Source organism: Centroberyx gerrardi, chromosome 11, assembly GCF_048128805.1.
Source record: "Centroberyx gerrardi isolate f3 chromosome 11, fCenGer3.hap1.cur.20231027, whole genome shotgun sequence".
Taxonomy (NCBI): Eukaryota; Metazoa; Chordata; class Actinopteri; order Beryciformes; family Berycidae; genus Centroberyx; species Centroberyx gerrardi.
Genome location: NC_136007.1, coordinates 7,106,762 through 7,126,559, shown reverse-complemented (window position 1 = coordinate 7,126,559; position 19,798 = coordinate 7,106,762).

Here is a 19,798-nt window from a genome sequence, read left to right as displayed (position 1 = left end):
GACTCTTTCAATCAGTATTTGTGAAGTCTTTCCCAAAACTAGAACACACAGCACATTTCCCAGAATTAGTAAGTGTTGATGATTCAGTGGCAATTATTTTGACTTGGCAGCTGCTGATTGGACAGTTGATTGTCCGCTCACAGAGCTGATATTGCTTTAGTGCAGCTGTTCAAAACTGTCTAAAAGTGTTAACTCTGATGGGTGTGGACTTATATAAACACTGGCATAGTGTTGATTTTCTGTCAGAGTTAAATTAACACTGACGATTTTAATGTAAAATGTGAATGTGCTTTAAAGGTGTATCTGCTGTAGAGAGGCAGAGCATGTCCAGTGTTATGGAGTATAGGGACACTGATGGCTGTGCAAGGCACTTTAGATAAAAGCGTCCACCAACTGACATCCTATACATCAAGTCATTCCAAGTAAAGCCTATATTTTTAGTCAACTTGATCAGGAGAAGCTTAGATTCTGATTCACATCTGCCATTGATAATCACAGTAAGAAACCACAGCCTTGGCACCGGGAGGAGAGCTCCGGCTCTGCCAGCACTTCCACCGCAAACTATCCAGCAGCCAGAGCGAGCATCCAGCCCGCCGTACAGTACCTCACTGCACCAGCATCAACATGTGTACTGAATACGGGATCCTGTAATCAACAAATTCTCCATATTCTGCCCCTCAGGTGCCTTGTGAACATCAAAGGAGGTAAAGGATGGAGTGGTATCTCTGTGTGCCTGCGCCTTCTACTGTATAAAACAGCCGGCTTTCAGCCTCAAGACACAAGCAGCGAGCAGCCAAGGAAATCTAATTTCATGACTGCCACATCGCTACCTGGCAGGTAGGGCTGCGGCTGGTGTGTTGTGGAGGTTTTGCCTGCACCTGGTGAGAGCTGAACACACCAAACCAAGACATTTACCAAACCACAGCAGCAGACGGAAAAATCCCCTCTGCCGTAGATCCATGTTTTAAAGATTATGGGGTGGAAAGAGAACCAGAATATCCTACTCAAATAGTATTATTACTTTGCTGAAATTTGACTGAAGTAGAAGTAAAATCACCGCTGTAAAAATCTACTTGAGTAAAAGTAAAAAGTGTCTGAGAGTAAAAGTTAGTGAGTTACTGTTCGATCTTTCCCATGCAGCACAAAGTACACACATAAATCGACATATAATTCAAACTAGATTGTTTTAATTGAGAACAACTGGACAAAATGAAGTGAATAAACAAAGTAGAGCCAGATCACTCTTCTACTCTTCTCTTCTTGGCTCACTGACCGTTCACTGCTAATGGCTCCACAACTGGCAGATTTATAATTGACCAGTTTCTGATGCAATTCTTATGGAGAGCCACAAAATGTGTTCTCTGTAACAGATGTGATTCAAAATGGAGCAAAAGTACAACACTTCAGTGAAAATATACTTAAGTAAAAGTAAAATTACTGACTTCTGTTTCTCATTGAGTAGATCAATCATTTATCATCTTTTCAACAGATTTTTGTGGGGGTTTTTTTTTATTGTTGTCTTCATTAGTTGTTATTTTTTTTTAGTTGTTTATTTTTATGTTTTTTATATGCTATTGTGTTCTCTCCCATTCCAAATTCCAATTCGTAATACTTACACATGGAGTTATGGGAACTTGAACTTGATTCAGCATTAAATTTTGCCCACCCGTACTAAAAATGTAAGTGTTCACGGTGCTGAAAAGTGTTTTGGATAAAAGCATCCACCAGTTGCCTTATGTTAGTGATCAGTGAAGCCAATAACTCAAGACAAATGTACATAAAGACGTGGAATTAGCGTCGCAAATCAAGAACAGCCTAAGTCCCTCCCCTTCCGCTGTCCCCCATGGGACCTTATTTCGGAAAAAATATGTACAGTAGTCAACGGCGAGAGACAAATAATTGTTTGATCCCGTTTGAATTGTGCCATGAATTACACATATGATGTTTGTCAATTTAAAAGATAATTTTGCAAGTCAAGAAAGTCGCAGTTTGTCGTAAAACAGTAAAGTAACGTTTAGTTTTGTGTGAAACCGCTCAGTGAACTACATCTCTCGTCTCGCACAACATACGTCACCAACACCAACATGGCCGTCACCTTGGCACATTTCACCTCTTTCTTCCAGAACGAGGGAAAAAGTATTAAAAGAGGTGAAAATCACTACAAGTCTGGCCATGTTACTACTGCTATCTGAGAGGGACTTAGCTTCAGCGGCTCGGTAACTTGTGGAGAGAGAAAGTTATAACGTCACTTAGGCAACTTTTGGGTGTGTAGTCTTTCTAATTACGTATTTTCACAGTCTTATACTTCAACAGTTTTACGACAAACTGCGACTTTCTTGACTTGCAAAATTATCTGTCTGTGTAATTCATGGCACAATTCAAACGGGATCAAACAATTATTACCGTACATATTTTTTCCGAAATAAGGTCCCATGGTGGTCTACCGGAAGGGGAGGGATTTAGGCTCTCTATTTCTGTGGTGTTTCTACACTGCACTTCCCAGAGATCACCTGTCAATCAAACAATGTGGGCAGAGCTTATATTTTCTGTTGATGAAGTTTGAGTTTGTAGGTGCCGCTCTTTTCTTTGTATGTCCGGTCATGGTGGCTATCGCTGCTCATGTTAACTACCCAGTTCTTCTTCTATTTATTCCTATTGCTGCCACTGGAAATTTAAAAATGCACCACCTCCAGTGTGCCAGAGGATTTTGTTTTAGTTACCTAACCTTAACCAAAGTTGTTTTACTTGCCTAAACTTACCCGTTAGCTAACCTTTTCACATGACAAACACATCAAAATGGCGTGTCCAATTCATGCTGTTGTCACATAACCCTTTCATGGTGGAGGAACTTAATCTTCACATTATTCGATCTGCATTTCTGAGTTTGTGCTCAGTTTTATGAGACTGTGTTGGTCCGAAGAAGCCACCGTGAAACACTGAATTACATGAACTGTGTACCTGAAAGGAAAGAAGTGTTTTGGCTTTTGGTTCGTGGGCCTGTGTGTTCTGGCTGAACTCTCCCCATTGTTCCTGAGTGCATCAAGACAAACTGCTACATAATGCTAACAAGCCACTTTATGTCAGATGAAGGACAAATGATGAGACTTCTTCTCTTTTGTGTGATCACAAGCTTCATCAATAATTTGGCTTGGTGTGACATTCCGCTGTTCTGCCAAAGCTTCTGTCTGCACCAAACAAACAGAACTGCCTTAGATGCTGTGATGTCACTATAAAAGCTCAGCATTATGTGCATTAAATATGACAAATGAATTGATCTTTATGTGTCAAGGTTTCTGCTTTTTAGTGCTCCAATACAATGCTTAGGTTGAAAGAATTTGCTTTCTTTTAGAAAATCTTCAAAATTGCAAATTTCACTGTTGAAAATGAGCCTAAAACCTCAAAATCACGCCCAATCACAGCACACAGCGACCCAAGAGACAGTTACAGTTTGTGATTTTGAAGTGGTGAAGAGACATTTTCCGTCGTGACGTCTGATCAGCGCTGGCATCTTTCAGCTGTTGTGTAACAGTGTGCGTCCTTGAGAAACACGCCGCTCTTTCTTCAGAAAGCATTTTGATGTGAAAAATGTTCTTTTCAGTAGATAAGATGTGAGGAAACAGACAGCAGAAAACTGTTGTCTGTTCTGGGCGTAAACAATAGCCGTGTTTGTTGAGATGCTGACAGGAAACTCTAAATGCCAGGCTCGCATCTCTGACTAACGTACAGACAGCCACACACACACACACACACACACACACAGAGCCACAGACACATATACACATGCACAAACACACACACACACCTCTGCATTAATGCATCTGCAGCCTCACACACACACACAGCCATACATACAAACAAAAACACAGAGACTGAACCCTGCAGCTCCCTCTCCTAATACCTGTCATTTCTCAGTAAAGCAATACACCAAGTTTTTGGGAGATTGGTCTGTTGATCAGTTTACTTAAGTGATGAGAACAAAGACACCAAAATCATACATGTGTCCCTGGCAGATCATCAACACTTTAGCTTACTGTGTACACTATGCTGAGTGATAGTAGGCAATTTGTATTATCTCAAAAGTGAGAAAATGAGAACTTGCAGCAGCTCTAAAGCTAAATGGTAAGACATCTTAAATGCTATGCAGAAAAGTCTGGCAGTTTTGTGTGGGAGATTGGTAAATATTTACAGGAAATAAGGTGCTGTTCTGACCTAGCAGGAACTACTTTTCTTGTTTCCATAGGAAGTGAAGGTGGGTGAAACTGTGTGCAGCTAAAAATCACTGCACAGCAGATGAATACATGATCGCTCATGTGAAATAGTTCCAAAAATAAACTTGGCTACATCAGCTATATTGAGTTCATGATATTTCAATTTTTTTAAATACATGAATCTACAGATCATATAATTAAAAACACTTAAAAGGAATAGTTCACCCAAAAATGAAAATTCTGTCATCATCTACTCACCCTCATGCCAAATGAAACACAGGTGAAATTTGTTAGTCCATATAACACACAGGGAGGTTGCCAGCACAACTTGGTAGCAGCCTTCTCCAAAACAACTGAAGTCAATGGGGACCAGTTCTTTAGAGTTCCAAAACAAAAACAGCCAAACAATCACACTGTGAATAGAAAGACCTATACACCATTATTTGTTGCAAATCAATCAGCTGTAGTTAAGATTTGCACTAAATTATGGTGTAAATATACTGTAGGTCTTTTTGGAACTCTGAAGAACTGGTCCTCACTGACTTCAGTTGTTTTGGAGAAGGCTGCTATGGAGTTGTGCTGGCAGCCTCTCTGTGTGTTATATGGACAAACTTCACCTGTGTTTCAACTGGCATGAGGGTGAGTAGATGATGACAGAATTTTCATTTTTGGGTGAACTATTCCTTTAAATAAATAAAAATACCACAAATAAATCCACTTTGTGTTCCTGTCTAAACTTTATCATCCTCACTGCATCCAGAAACAGTCCGATATACAGTCCTAATAATTTAATTAAATTTAAAGAGCATGTTTTTCAAAGCAGGTTTCTTAAGTGCTTCAATAAACGATAAAACAAAATAAATAACAAACAAAATGAAATATAAGATTGAAATGCCAGACATAGTGGAAACAGTTACATAAGAATACAGTAACAGTTTACAGTTTGGATGTTTCTGTCATGCGGTTGCTGATGTTTTCCCATGATGGCAAAAAAAACAACCGGTTATTTATCTTTTCTTTAATGGACAGAGTTTCACATATCACAGTGAGATTTCGTTTTTAATTAAATGTTATGGCAGATGTAATTCATACGGTTCAGTCACATGTCACGTCTCCATTCAGTGAAGCTGGGATGAAGCGCTGTATATCTTTCAGCGCCATGAATGAAAAAAGACCAAACACTGCTGTTTTCCGATCCCAGTGACTTTATTTTTGATGACGCAACCTCAAACCCCAATTACCCAGACAAATAACATCTCGTCAATCACAAAACAAAGCCGTTACACACAGAAACCCCAAATAAAGGTTGGACGCAAAAATGCTAAAGCCCTCAGCAGCCATACATCACCATGGCATCGAAATTAGTGTCATATCAGCTGCATCTCACCATGACCCATGCATCAACAAATGTTTCCAATTGCTTTTCTTTCTTTTGTGTGTGTTTATAACAACCGAGAGACCGGGCTGAAGCTGAGGTACGTGTGGTGACACATTTGTCGCCGTCGCAACAAGAGGCCTATAATCTTCCCAATCAGGAAAACCAGAACAAATTAGGTTGTGCAGCGCTTCCACTGTGCCATCATTATAAATCACCGTCACAAGCCTCCTGCGTGTTCAAGTACACACTACAACAAGGCCTGGGAGAATAATGTTTGTTCCCAAGACTGCTCTACAAGTATAGCATGATATACTGTGAGAAGAATCCCATTCACATCTATTTCTCACACACTTATAGTACAGTAGAGTGAGATTCCTCCACAACCATAGGTTACAGGCTCGTAGGGTTTTGGTTTGGCCTCTGTCCTTTTTTTTATTACAGGGTTTGCTGGCTGTGAACCTCCGTCTCCGAGTCGGTGTGATTGTTTACTCTCACTGTGAGAATGTATGGAGCTGACAAGCCGTCCAGACAGGGAAGCAGACGGATACACAGTATGCAAATCAGTGAACAAACAATAAATAATAATAAGCTTTATTTGTTTGCCAACTTTTTAAAACAGAGTTTGCAGAACTGTCTTTTTCAGATACAAGCACCACAACAGACCAAAACAATTGTTATCTTCTCATCTATCTGTAATCTTAAATGATTGTTTTAAATGTGTCAACAAACAAACAATAGACTAATACATAAATACACAACCAGTCGAAAGTTTGGACACACCACATTTTTCTTCATTTTATTTATTTTCATTTTACTATTTTCCACATTTTAGAATAATAGTAAAGACATAAAAACTATGAAATAACACAAATGGAAATATGCAGTGACCAAAAAAGTGTTAAACAAAATCAAAACTATCTTATATTTTAGATTCTTTAAAGTAGCCGCCCTTTGCCTTGATGGAAAGACAAAGGCTTTGGAAAGAAATTCATACATAGGCATCAACTTCACTATTTATATTTGTCTAAGAAACAAATTTCAAGCATTTAAGCAGAAGCCTTTAGATCAAAATGGCTTTAAGAGAATGAAAAACGTAATACATTCAATCAGGTGTGTCCAAACTTTTGACGGGTAGTGTACACAAGACAGTTAGAAAAGCCAGATAAATAGTCTTTATTTATCTGGCTAAAAACAAACTCTTATTTACATGCACAGCCTGGCAAGAGGAAACTCATTTCTTGAGGTGGAAAATGACAGGTTCAGCCAAAAAAAACAAACAAAACTCATTCCATAATCTCCAGATCAGTGTCAGGTCTATTCTGAATAACTTCAGTCAAATAAGAAGGTAAATTTAAACACAACTTCTCTTCAAAGCTGAACAGCTGCAAAGAAGAGCATTGAGTTTCATTCAACTTCTGTTTTTTTTGTTTTTTTTTTGTTTTTTTTATTGTTTCTGTTTCACTGAAACAGAGCTGAAACCAAATCTGCTTCCACGTGTTTTTGAAAAGTGAAAATAGTGTGCCCTCTGGGAGAAGGAGAGAGTGAGATGAAGAGAGAGAGAGAGTAAGAGTGAAAGGCAGAATGAAAGAGCGATGACAGAGAGAGAGACACACAGAGAGAGAGAGAGAGAGAGAGAGAGAGACGGAGAATGAAAGAGAGAGAGATAGAAGTTGAGAATGACGGACAAAGACAGAAAGCAAGAGTGAGAAAGAGAAAGAAAGAAAAATAGAGAGAGAAAGACAGAGAGAGAGAGAGAGAGAGAGAGAGAGAGAGAGAGAGAGCAGCAGTTCAGCTCCAGTTGGATACCCAATCTGTGCTCTCAGTCTCTGAGTCAAGTCAAAACCATCAAAGCCTGAGGTTTGGGGATTCAACAGTCGGTTCAATCTCCGACCGTTTCCCGCAGCCTTTCAAGGCCTGCCAGACGTTTATTTGTTTTGGATTAATGTAATTAACCCCGCCTCTCCCGGTGTCGCGCGGTGAAAAGATTGCGAGGCCCCCGGCTTCTCGTATAGCCTATCCAGCCCGACGCAGCGACACACACACACACACACACACACATTTCATATCAGCGGATCGTATCCTGCCTCAGTCTGACATGTAGATGGCTGTGTGACAGTTCTCATGAGCACAGCGAACCCCCTGCAGCCCATGTGGAAACTGGAGAGTTATATATTGCACCAGAGGAACACATCACACTATTGCTCAGTACATCATCAGAGCTGCTGTTGAGTCACTAATACACAGATGTGGGAAGTAACAAAGTAAAAATACTTTGTTACTGCACTTTAAGAAGAGTATTTGTACTTTACTCCAGTTTTTCTTTCACATAAGACTTTTAACTTTTTTTACACTACATTTCAAAGCAAAGATCTATACTTTCTACTCACTACATTTTCAAAACAGACTTGTTACTCTCAGGAAATCAACTGATTTTTTAAATATTTTTTTTTTGTTTCCCACACCAGACAGGCTTCCATCCCGGAAGCAGCTGATCAAGTGCCAAATGTGATTGGCTGCTTGTTCACCAGAGCGCCACCGCCAAAAAGGAGGGAAAGGGACAACAAGAGAGCAGAGAATTAACTTTAGTGAATTCAGCTGCTAGAATTAACTTTAGTGATTTGAGCTGCAGACTCTTTCTCATCTGGGATTCAGAGGCACGCTCAACAGAAAACCAGTTTAGTTCATTAGAAACGCCTTTTTTAGACGACTACTTTTACTTTTATACTTAAAGTAAATTTAAGACCGTGTACATGTAATACTTTGACTTGAGTAAAGGATTTGAAATGGTACTTTAACTTTTACCAGAGTGTATTTTTAGATGAGTATTTGCACTTTTACTTGAGTAAGGAGTGTGTGTACTTCTACCACCTCTGCTAATACATATACTATGTACTCAGCAAATCTAGTGTTGTTTTCTCAGTGACAATTATTTGGAGTTGCCAAGTGTTGATTGGAGCGTTGTTTGTTCACTCACACAGCTGATACGATATCTAAAAGTGTTGAATTAACTCTGAAGGGTGTGGACTTATATAAATACCGGCTTAGTGTTGAGTTTTTCCACTCTGAGTTAAATTAACACTGATGATTTTGCAGTGTATGTAGCGCAAATAAACGTCCCAATAGAACAGAAGCACTGCTGTGCACGGGGTATCTTCAGTTTTTTGTCCCAATAGAACTTTTTGGGAAGAATTGGGTCAGGACCCAAAGGTGCTGCAGAAACATGAAAATGGGTCCCCAATTTAATCTGAGGGAACTGGTAACTGAAATTGCCGTAACCCCTCTCATGCCCCTGCAAGTTAAACTAAATAAAATACTGCAGGCTTGAACCGTAGCAGCCTGAACATAAAGTACATTTTGCTTGATTAGTTTGCCTTACAGCCTGGTTCTCCAGAAAAAAAAACATTACGAAATCCCACCAGTAACTCGCCTGTTTACTGATGAAAGCCTCAACTTTTCAAAAAATTAGGAAAATCAGGTTGACTTTCCTCATTACTCATCACTTTCTCTGCTAATTTGTATTGCTTATTGTTTATTGCTTTGTGTCTGATTATTGCACTGGATGCCACTTATTGTTTATTGTTTTGTTTTGTCTGTTTGCAATTTGCCCAGCACCAATTTGCATCTGTACTTGGCGACAACAAATCTGAATCTCAGTCTGAATTAACACCAATTGAAATTTTGAACTCATACAATGTGTTTTAAATGGGTTTCAGAGGCCCTCGCATCATGAAACCTGCCTGATCCATATTGGTCTGTGTGAAATTTCTTTGGGTTTTTTTTTTTTATTTCACCGGGTTTTCACAAGAGAAACAAAGGCCAACTCATCGGCCTCTCCGAGGAGACTGCAGGCATAATTCTTCTGGCGTCGATATTTTTTCATGTGACAGAAGTCATGATAAAAATGATGTGTGAGTATGTAATATATTAGTGTTCCAGCCATAGTAAAATTTCCCATAAATCCTAGGGGTTTTCTGTTTCATACGCTACATCTCCCTTCATGGGTAGGGGGAGAAAAAAAAAAAAAAATCAAAAACCTATTGCAAGGAATTGGCGATCAAACCCAGATGGGACCAAATCACTTTTCAAAGTGTGGTGCAATGAATAATGTGGTTTTCTGATTTAGCATATGTTAGTATAACTTGAGAGATCTTTCTTCAAGCCAGGAGAGCGTATATAAAGATGAAGCGAGTTATAATTTTGCCATTTAACAACTACGTTTAATCAATATCATGTGAAGAAACTCCAAAACAACCCCTTTTTTCTCCCAGAAATCATGACACAGACACCTAAAAAGGATCTTTGGATGAAAAAATATCTCATCAGTTGACATCCAGGGTCAAAGTCAGCTTGTCAACATCCATGGTTTACTGTTATGTGAAACATGACTTGACTTGCTCATCTGTTTTGTACATTATCAGAGAGTTACTAAGTAGTTTTTGCTCAAGTAGTTCACTGCACTGAAGACAGGACACTTTCTAACACTTTAGCGTGAGGGAATTATATGAAACATGGGCTTTGATTTTCACTGAAGTACGTTTAAATAGTTACAGTGTTACGGGGGACTTTAACCTTCACCAGAGAATAAAGCCACCAAGCTGTTTGCTACTTTTACAAAATTTGCAAAATTCCCCTCTTTCATCTGCTGTGTTTCTGTGACAGGAATGACTCTCATAAAGCCTCTCTGCCTTCAGTCAGTTAGTTCCCCTCTTGTTCCTCAAGAGGTCAGTCTAACTCCCTCTGCTGGCAGCTGCTGACCAGAAGCGGCGATGACCAGCCATGCAACTCAACTCACTGGCTGTTTCCACAAGAGGAAAGCAAAGACGGAAAAAACCTTTTGTTACTCTTTGATGTTTGTCCTGTATCATTCCGCTCTATGGTTGATCAGTTAGATCTAGTTAGGCTAATTCTGTGTAAAGTCCCTTGAGACACGCGTGTGATAAACGGCGATATAAATAAACAAACCTGAAACTTGAAACTTGAAAGTTGTTCCAATGACAGTCATCAAAATCTCAGTGCAGCAGAATGATGTGTTTCTCTGGAGGCACGCACCTTTCAAATACCTCTCCCTCACCTTTTATAGTGATACTTACCGATACAATACAATATAATGATCTCCATAGGAACTGCTCTTCTCCCCAGGGTGCAGCTCGGCTACAGAACAGCAGCTGGTAGGGATTCAGCGTCTTGCTCAAGGACACTTCAGCAGGACAGCTGCCTGGCCAACACTGAGGCTTGAACCTGGATCCTCTCTTGAATGACAGTCTTTCTAATAACTAGGATATGCTGATGTCTCAAGGTGATACTGGCAGCAGTGGGACTCGAACCCCATGACTCCAAAAAAGACTGCAGCCTTAATGGGAAAATCCACCTTATAACACTTTTAACACTGTGAAGCAACATATTTTCTGGGTCTATTTTGTATTTTTTACATCCCTGCAGATAACTGGCCAAACGTATATGATGTGAGGTCATGTCAAGATGTTTCCAGCGCAGGTACAATGGAGTTTGACAGCAGAAAATGTTTCAGCGATCTAAAACATCAGCGGTAAACGTCAGGTTTTGGTGTCAGTCGCTCAGAATCAAAGAGCGAGGGCTTCTTTCTAGAGCCGCCATTTTACACTGACGTTCAACAATCATACAGGGAGAAATCCATCGTAGAAGAGGGAAGAGAGACCAATTTCTCCACCCACAGTATAGCCTCAATAGACCAGAATGCAATGCAGCTACAAGACATGTTGGGTTTTGAGTAAGGGGTGCAAATCTGACTTTCTCTTGACTGGAAATACTCTCGCTCTCTTGCTCTTACTATACTGTCGCTCTACAGCAAGTTCAGGCCCGTTCTCTCTAGGGGATGTTGAAAGGCATTCTGGGAAACGTAGGAAATCACTAACTGAAGTAGAAGTCGACGAGGCAGGTTGAGGGAAAATGGACACAAGCAAAAAGTCACATCACAAAATAACATCACAGATTGATGACATATAACAGTGTAAGAGTAGGCTGCATTATTCCTTTATTTCAGTGTCTTTCACCACTCACCATCACTTCCACTCCCTTGCTAAAGCACTATATGATGAATAAGAAGTAGTAGATAGTATGAATGAATATATATGATTCATTGAATGAGACACACATGTACAGCATGATTGCATCCTTACATGAGGATTCCTCACATTTACGTAACCTGCTTTCTTTTCCATCAAGCAAATTGCTGTTTGGGTCCCAGAATTTGTAAATAAAAGCAAATCAGAAGACTGATTAGTGATGAAAGTCAATAAAAGCAATTAAAGAGGCATTGCTGTGCATGAAAATGAATGAAAAGTGAGTGTAAAGCAGTGACTGTGAGCTTTCAGCGCTCTTCCTCAGGCGGAGCAGTTAGCAGCGTTCCTCTCTCTCAGCTTTTCCCCTCTTGTTTCCACGGCCGCTGCCAGCTTGTTGAAGGAAAAAAAAAAAAAAAAAAACATTTAAAAAGTGCCAGGATGTTTTCTTTCTCCTGCACGACACTCCCTGCACTTGACCTTGGCTTCAGAGGAGGCTGTTTGGGCTCCGCGATGCTTAGAAAATTTCACAACATCACATGGAGGAGGAGGATGAGCTGGTTTTTATTTTCTTTATTTTGTCTGTTTGTTATTACTCCCAGCACCGCCGCTGCTTTCCCATTCAGTCTGTAAATACGACCGGTGTAGGAAGAAGAAGAAGAAGATGATGGATAAATAAGGGAAAACTGTGAACTCTAAGGCCAATGTGTACCAAAAATATCTATCTATCTATCTATCTGTCTATCTATCTATCTATCTATCTATCTATCTATCTATCTACCTATCTATCTATGTATCTCTCTATCTATCTATCTATCTATCTATCTATCTACATATCTATCTATCTATCTATCTATCTATCTATCTGTCTGTCTATCTATCTATCTATCTATCTTCTATCTATCTACCTATCTATCTATGTATCTATCTATCTATCTATCTATCTATCTATCTATTTGTCTATCTGTCTATGTATATCTCTATCTATCTATCTATCTATCTATCTACCTATCTATCTATCTATCTATCTATCTATCTATCTACCTATCTATCTATCTGTCTATCTATCTATCTATCTAACTATCTCTCTCTCTCTTTCTCTATCTATCTATCTATCTAACTATCTATCTCTCTCTCTCTATCTATCTATCTATCTATCTATATCTATCTATCTATCTATCTATCTATTTGTCTATCTATCTAACTATCTCTCTCTCTCTTTCTCTATCTATCTAACTATCTATCTCTCTCTCTATCTATCTATCTATCTCTATATCTATCTATCTATCTATCTATCTATCTATCTCTCTATCTATCTATCTATCTATCTATCTATCTATCTATCTATCTATCTATCTATTTGTCTATCTATCTATCTCTCTCTATCTATCTATCTATTTGTCTATCTGTCTATCTATCTCTCTCTATCTATCTATCTATCTATCTATCTATCTATCTGTCTGTCTATATATTTATTTATTTATCTATGTAGTTAGTTTTAATTATTTATTTAAACTATTTATTTATGAGGTTTTGTTTTATATATTCTATATAATTAATGTTTTATTAATTATTATTTTATTTTTACAATAATGTGAATTTCTAATTGATTTTCTCAAAGACAAAAACACTATTTTTAAATAACTTGTATCACTCTGATGTTATGCATGTTATGAAATACAAACGTTTATATCAGCATGAACAGGTGGGAAAGCATAACTGATTGCAGGCAGGTTTACCTTTCATTAACTCCCTCCGCACAACAATCCCTATTTGTTTGACTTTCTATCATCACACAGAAAAGATGATTTATCTGTTTGTTTTTTCCCTCGTTTAATGGTTGGAATTGGCAGAAAAATGGCCGCAGATGAAATGATTTCTGCTCCAAACCTTGTCAGTGTTTCCTGCAAATGGAAAACGAGTTAAACTGGTGTTTTGTTTTGTTTTTTACTAAAGATTATTTTACGAAATGTTTACTCTATTGGAAAAAACACAGAGGAAGATCACAACAAAGATGGCAGCGAGAGAACATGAAGATTCAACATTCAAACCCACAACACTGTGTCCCACAAGCCTCTGAGCTACAAGGAAATCTAACTACTCTTTAATTTCTTTTTTATTTTCAAATGATCATTTTACTCTCACTGGTGTTTCCTTTTTCCTTCCCTTCGTCAACAGGACTGGTGTTTGGGATTAGTGGCCCCTCAGGACGATAAAATGGGTCCTGGCTCTGATAAAATGTAATTTAAAATGTTTCACGTAAACATGATAATTTCTTCTTTTCCTCGTACAGAAACAGGAGCCCCAGAAATCCCATTCAGACCAACAGGACCGGCTCTTTGATCGGTTTCACTCTCCGGTCAAAGCCGACACTCGTATCTTCACACTCCTGCAGAAACCTTTTATATCTCCAAATGTCAGTTGATTGGTTCTCCAAACCGGTTGGTTTTCCCTTTGACAACAATGGATTTTGACATTTTATAGCATTTCATCAATAGTCTGGCTCATGAAACATTCATGAAACGTTTTCTGTATGTAGGAGACAAAGTGAAGAGTCCATCACTATTAGAAAAGCAGTACATTTACATTAGATAAGGGGTTTCTGCAGGGCAACAGTGATATCTAAGCAGGGATGTAGCAGAGGGTGAACCCAACTCAGTTTACCCACATTTCTCATTTACAGAATAGAGTTTACCTATCTTTTTTAGGCTGATTTAAATCTTTTTTACCTCAATTCATAGTATACAAAAAACAGGTCGTATCAAACTGATGTCAGTTAAGAGAATAGGATCTTTTAAGGGAAAAGAAAACATAAATTGTGTGAAAATATGGCTGATTTTTGTTTATATCAGTGGTTGTTTTGCCTTATGAGGCTCATTGGACGTCATGCTTTACCCACCTTTTTAATTACTACTACATCCCTGTTTCTAAGTAGTGTGTGTGTGTGTGTGTGGTATTTGTGTGTGTGTGTGTGGTTGTGTGTGTGCATGCACATACATGCACACATGTGTAGTGTACATGCCTGAACAGATGCCTGCTGCTTCCATGCAGATGTTTGTATCCGCACACACACACACACACACCCTTGATCTCCAGCTACATGGACTGGCATGGAAGCACTCACACACACACGCGCTCTCTCTCACACACACACACACACATAGGCTCACACACCCACTCCCCAGACCTAAACAATGATCCATCATGAGAGTCCACATCCTCTTCTGGGCCACATCAGTCCCTTTGCTGCGGAAAAACTGATCCCAGAATCGGCTGCTAACTGTCAACTGCAGGACTGCGAGCCGCCCACTCACCACTAGAAAGAGACCACTGTGGACGCACGCATTTAATGGGCCTGCCATCAGAGTAAATGGAGGCTTGGTAGAGAGCGCTCTGATCTCTCTCCGGATTTGTGACACTCCTCCTTTCCGAAAAACCCAAAGGGGAGCGAACACAATGGCGGAATTGTACGGGCTGTAATTGTGATTTCAGTTTTAGTTTTGTTCGTTGTGATTGCAGATGAATTGTCTGGCATGTCGCAGTTGTCATCGAGGTTTGTGTGTGGTGTCTGTGTCTGTATGTGTGTGTGTGTGTGTGTGTGTGTGTGTGTGTGTGCTTGCATGCATGCAGGTCTCTGTTCTTTCCTCTGAACACACACACACACACACAACCAGAGGAAACCGACTGTCAGCAAACGTTTGAAGAGTTTTGTTCCAAAAGGAGAAATCACCATTTGAAAAAATGTGGCACCTGCTTTTATCAAATTGATTGATTTGCAGAAAATGAAAACAAATTATGGTGCATTTTAAAGGATGATAGAGAACTTAAGTCCTTGTTGGGCAAAATGTACACTTTTACACACTTGATCATCTTTATCTTAGACATACTGAATGTTAACATCAGGTAAGGTCAGTTTCTCCTAAAATGGATATACAGCATTTTGGAGACTGACTCATTTTTCTATATTTAAATAATGCGTGTGCAGCATGTGTGTGCCTGCGTACATGCAGGTGTGTGTGTGTGTGTGTGTGTGTGTTTGAGGGTGGTCACCATCATCAGCCACCACTAGCCTTGAGCTGCCCACTGCTGACTGTCAGGTTATTCATGGTTGAGTATGGATGCCACCCACATCGCCTGGCCTGCTGCACCGTTTATATCATGAAGGACCATCTGGGACTCGCAGCGTACAGCTAACTCATTAGCATCGCCACAAGTTTCTCTTTGTGCCTGTTACAAAGTTATTCTTCCCATTTTCCAGTCTCTTGACAGCTGAGACGGCCAAGTATGTAAAGGTGGATATGGCTGACACCGCAACAGGCTAACAAAACGATTAAAAAAAAAAGAAAAGACAAAGATAAATGTTTAGATTTGGTTCAGTGACAGTTGAAAACAACATGGTTTTCACGGGAATCTGCGAACAGGGAATGAGTGTGTAGCCTGCTGCTGTGTTCATTCCCTTAAAGGACAAAAAAAATTGGGCGCAACCTTGCAGCTCCTCCAAGGTGCGTGTATCAAAAAGAACCAAAGGAATGGAAGAATGCAGTTACTCTTGAAGGCTACAGCAGCTGAAAGGCATTGATTGTTCTTACATATTTATAAAATTGTTCTCCAAGAGTAGCTTTTTTTTTATTCCAGTAAAGAAGGCAGAACTAATAGTTGTATGTGGCAGCTAATACAGATTCTAACTGTCAGAAACAAGCAATATCATATTGTAGACTGCACCACCACCATCAGAAAACTGTATAAATGTTGAATTTTTCAATGTGGTCTTACAGTAACATTGAAAGCAGATGAGTGTGTTTTTATTTGTAGTCAAGTATCTGATTTGTTTTTGTTTTTTTTTCTAAAACCTTTAGTAACCCAAACCAACAAGGCAGCCTTCTGCAGAGAAGTAATCTTTAAAAAACTGAACAGATATCTGACACCAATAAGAAAACAAGACCAAATCAGGTCAATATAATATAAAGGATAGAATAGAATAGAATAAAATCAAGAGAATTAGAGAATTAGAGAAGAGAAGAGAAGAGAAGAGAAGAGAAGAGAAGAGAAGAAAAGAAAAGAGAAGAGAAGAGAAGAGGCTAAGAGAAGAGAAGAGGCTAAGAGAAGAGAAGAGAAGAGAAGAGAAGAGAAGAGAAGAGAAGAGAAGAGAAGAGAAGAGAAGAGAAGAGAATAGAGCAGAATAGACTCAGTAGAATAGAGCAGAATCAGGATCAGCGTGTCATTATTAACTTCCCATTGTATCCAGCATGTTGTGTGTCGGAGCAGAAGCCTGATCTGTGAGTGCGGTGAGAGACGAACCACTAATACCAGGTTGGTTCAGCAGAGGAGAACAACAGCAGCGCCGCACTAACCAGACAGTACAGCTGCAGCTCCAGTACATCACTACAGTGTGATGCTCCAGGGTTAGCCACGCAGATATCATAACAACAACAACAATAATGATCATTATAATGATAATAATACAAATACTACTACTACTAATAATAATAATATAACTGTCATGACTACTACCACTGCTGCTGCTGCTGCTGCTGCTGCTACTACTACTACTATTATACTGATACTAATTCTACTACTTCTGCTACTACTGCTACTAGTACCACTACTACCACTACTACTACTACTACCAATACTACTAGCACTCCTACTATTACTACTACTAGTACTATTACTACTACAAGTAGCACTACTACAAATACTACTACTACTACTACTACTACTGTTAATACTGCTACTAATTCTACTACAGCTACTACTACTACTGCTACTTCTAACTACCACCACTACTAGTACTGCCATTTCTTCTACTACTACTGATACTACTACTACTTCTACTGCTACTACTATCACTAATACTACTACTAATATTAATACTGCTACTAATTCTACTACCGCTACTACTACTACTATACTGTTACTACGACTACTAATAACAATAATAATAATAATAATAGGCTAATAATATTCTTGTTGTTTTGTAGTAGTAGTAGTAGTAGTAGAACTAGTAGTTGTGGCAATACTAGTAGCAGTAGTAGTCGTAGTAGTAGTCTTAATAGTAGTACTAGTAGTACTAGTAGTAGTATCAGTAGTATTTGTCAGCACTTAACAACATTACAAAGTGCTCTACCCACATGAGACCGGCATAAACTAAAGACACACTTCATTCTTGATCTTAACAAGCTTAAATTACTTTAACAGCTTTCTTGCTAAAATAAGACGGCAATGGTGGGAATTGATTTCACCACACAGGGGTGAAATGTTCAGTGGAAAAAAAAAAGTCGTTTCCACTGAGACAAGCTGCAGCTTTGTGGTTCATCGGTGTGTGAGCGTGCAGCGCCGGCTGATTCAAATCCAATGTATCGAGCTTTAAATAGCAGGCACACTGCCTCAACTCAAGGAGATTACACTTTTTTTCAGCGTTTTCTTTGAGAACATTTCGCAAAAGTGTGTATTTTAGGCGTTCTGTGGTGAGAGGCTGCGTGTGCGCGTGTCATGGTGTGGGTCTGTGTGTACGTATGCATGTGTGTGTCTGTGTCTTTGTGTAAATATGTGTACGTCTGTGTGTGTCTGTGTCTGCCTGTGTGTGTGTGCGTGTGAGAGAGAGAGAGAGAGAGAGAGAGAGAGAGAGTGTGTGTGTGTGTGTGTGTGTGTGTGTGTGGTGTGTGTGAGAGTGTGTGTGTGAGGAGCGAGGAGTGAATGGCTTGGCTCCACATCAAAGGCCCCTGCGAGTCTCTGCATTAACGAGGCCTTTTGTTTCCTGCCTCCCAGATTACAGCACGTCTCTCCCCGTGCTGCCAAGGAGTGTGTGTGTGTGAGTGTGTGTGTGTGTGTGTGTGAGAGAGAGAGAGAGAGTGTATGTGTGTGTGTGGAGGGCACAGTAACCTGTAGACCGAAGGCCAAGGTCTGATCCTCCTCCTCATCTTCCCCATCTAACAGCCGAAGCTGAACCAAGGCAACAGTCCTGCAGCAAGGCCAGCAAACAGCAACCACAGTTTTTCACAGACATCTTCATGAATTCGGTCCATTTCTGCAGCTACATATTTTCACTGAATACTTTTATTGTTTTTACTGCTGCTTTATTATCTTTTACTTACATTTACTGTGCTGCATTTTGCTTATGACACCCCTAATTTCCCCATGGGAATGAATAAAGTATACATCTATCTATCTCCATGTCTATCTCTTAATTATAGTAGTATAGCTGCACAGAGAATCTAGGCTTTACAATTTAGTGTATCACAACATAGAATAACAGTAATATTATAGTAAATAGCTATATAGTCATGTATAAAAACAGTATATTATTATAGCAATAATACCTGAGAGGGTGCAGGACAATGATGAAACAGATATGAGTACAGTAGGAGTAATCGGCATCACTAAAGTACACATAAATACAGTAAAAATATTATTATTATGGTATTATGGCTTTTACACAACGCATACATTACCAAATGAACTCGACTGTTAATGCCTGAATAGCTTTCTTCAAAGTAGCGGACAGATGACATAAAAAATAACAGCAGAAAACAAGAGAGATTGCCATCTAACTTCCATTTTTCAATAAGAGTTTATAATCGATTGCTTGGCTGAAACTACAATCAGTACAAACTGATATTTAATCTATTAGTGTGGTTATATAAGACATTTACAAACACAAAAAAAATCTCATGTAACTGTTCCTTGTGCTATTTAGGATGAGCGCCTATGTTGAAACCTGGCTTGGACGGTGGAAAAAGGGGATGGGAGAGAGACGGTGTGTCATTGGGGTTATTTTAGTTGAGAGGTAAGAGTCGTCAATAAGTTACTGCAAAAAAAAAACCAACATAGCAATCCATTTATATATACTTCTGAAAAAACAGGATTTGTTTTATGTTAGCTGGATTACTCAGGAACATGTTGGAAAGGATGCACAAGTATCATTTTACACGCTTTTAAAATATTTACATGGCTGTAAATAGGGAAGAAGTCTGTATAACTGAAAAAGAAAATCCCCTCTACCTCCGTCTTTAACCCTTATTTCTCTCATTTTTTCGTGGCACTTCTCTCACACATGATCACTCTAGGGTCACAGGAATATTGTCAGGACAGTGTGGCTCTGACCGAATGCCAAAAATGTAAATGCAACTTGATGTGCTACAGCTTTTGTAAATGGACTATGTAACTAATTTGAAGAA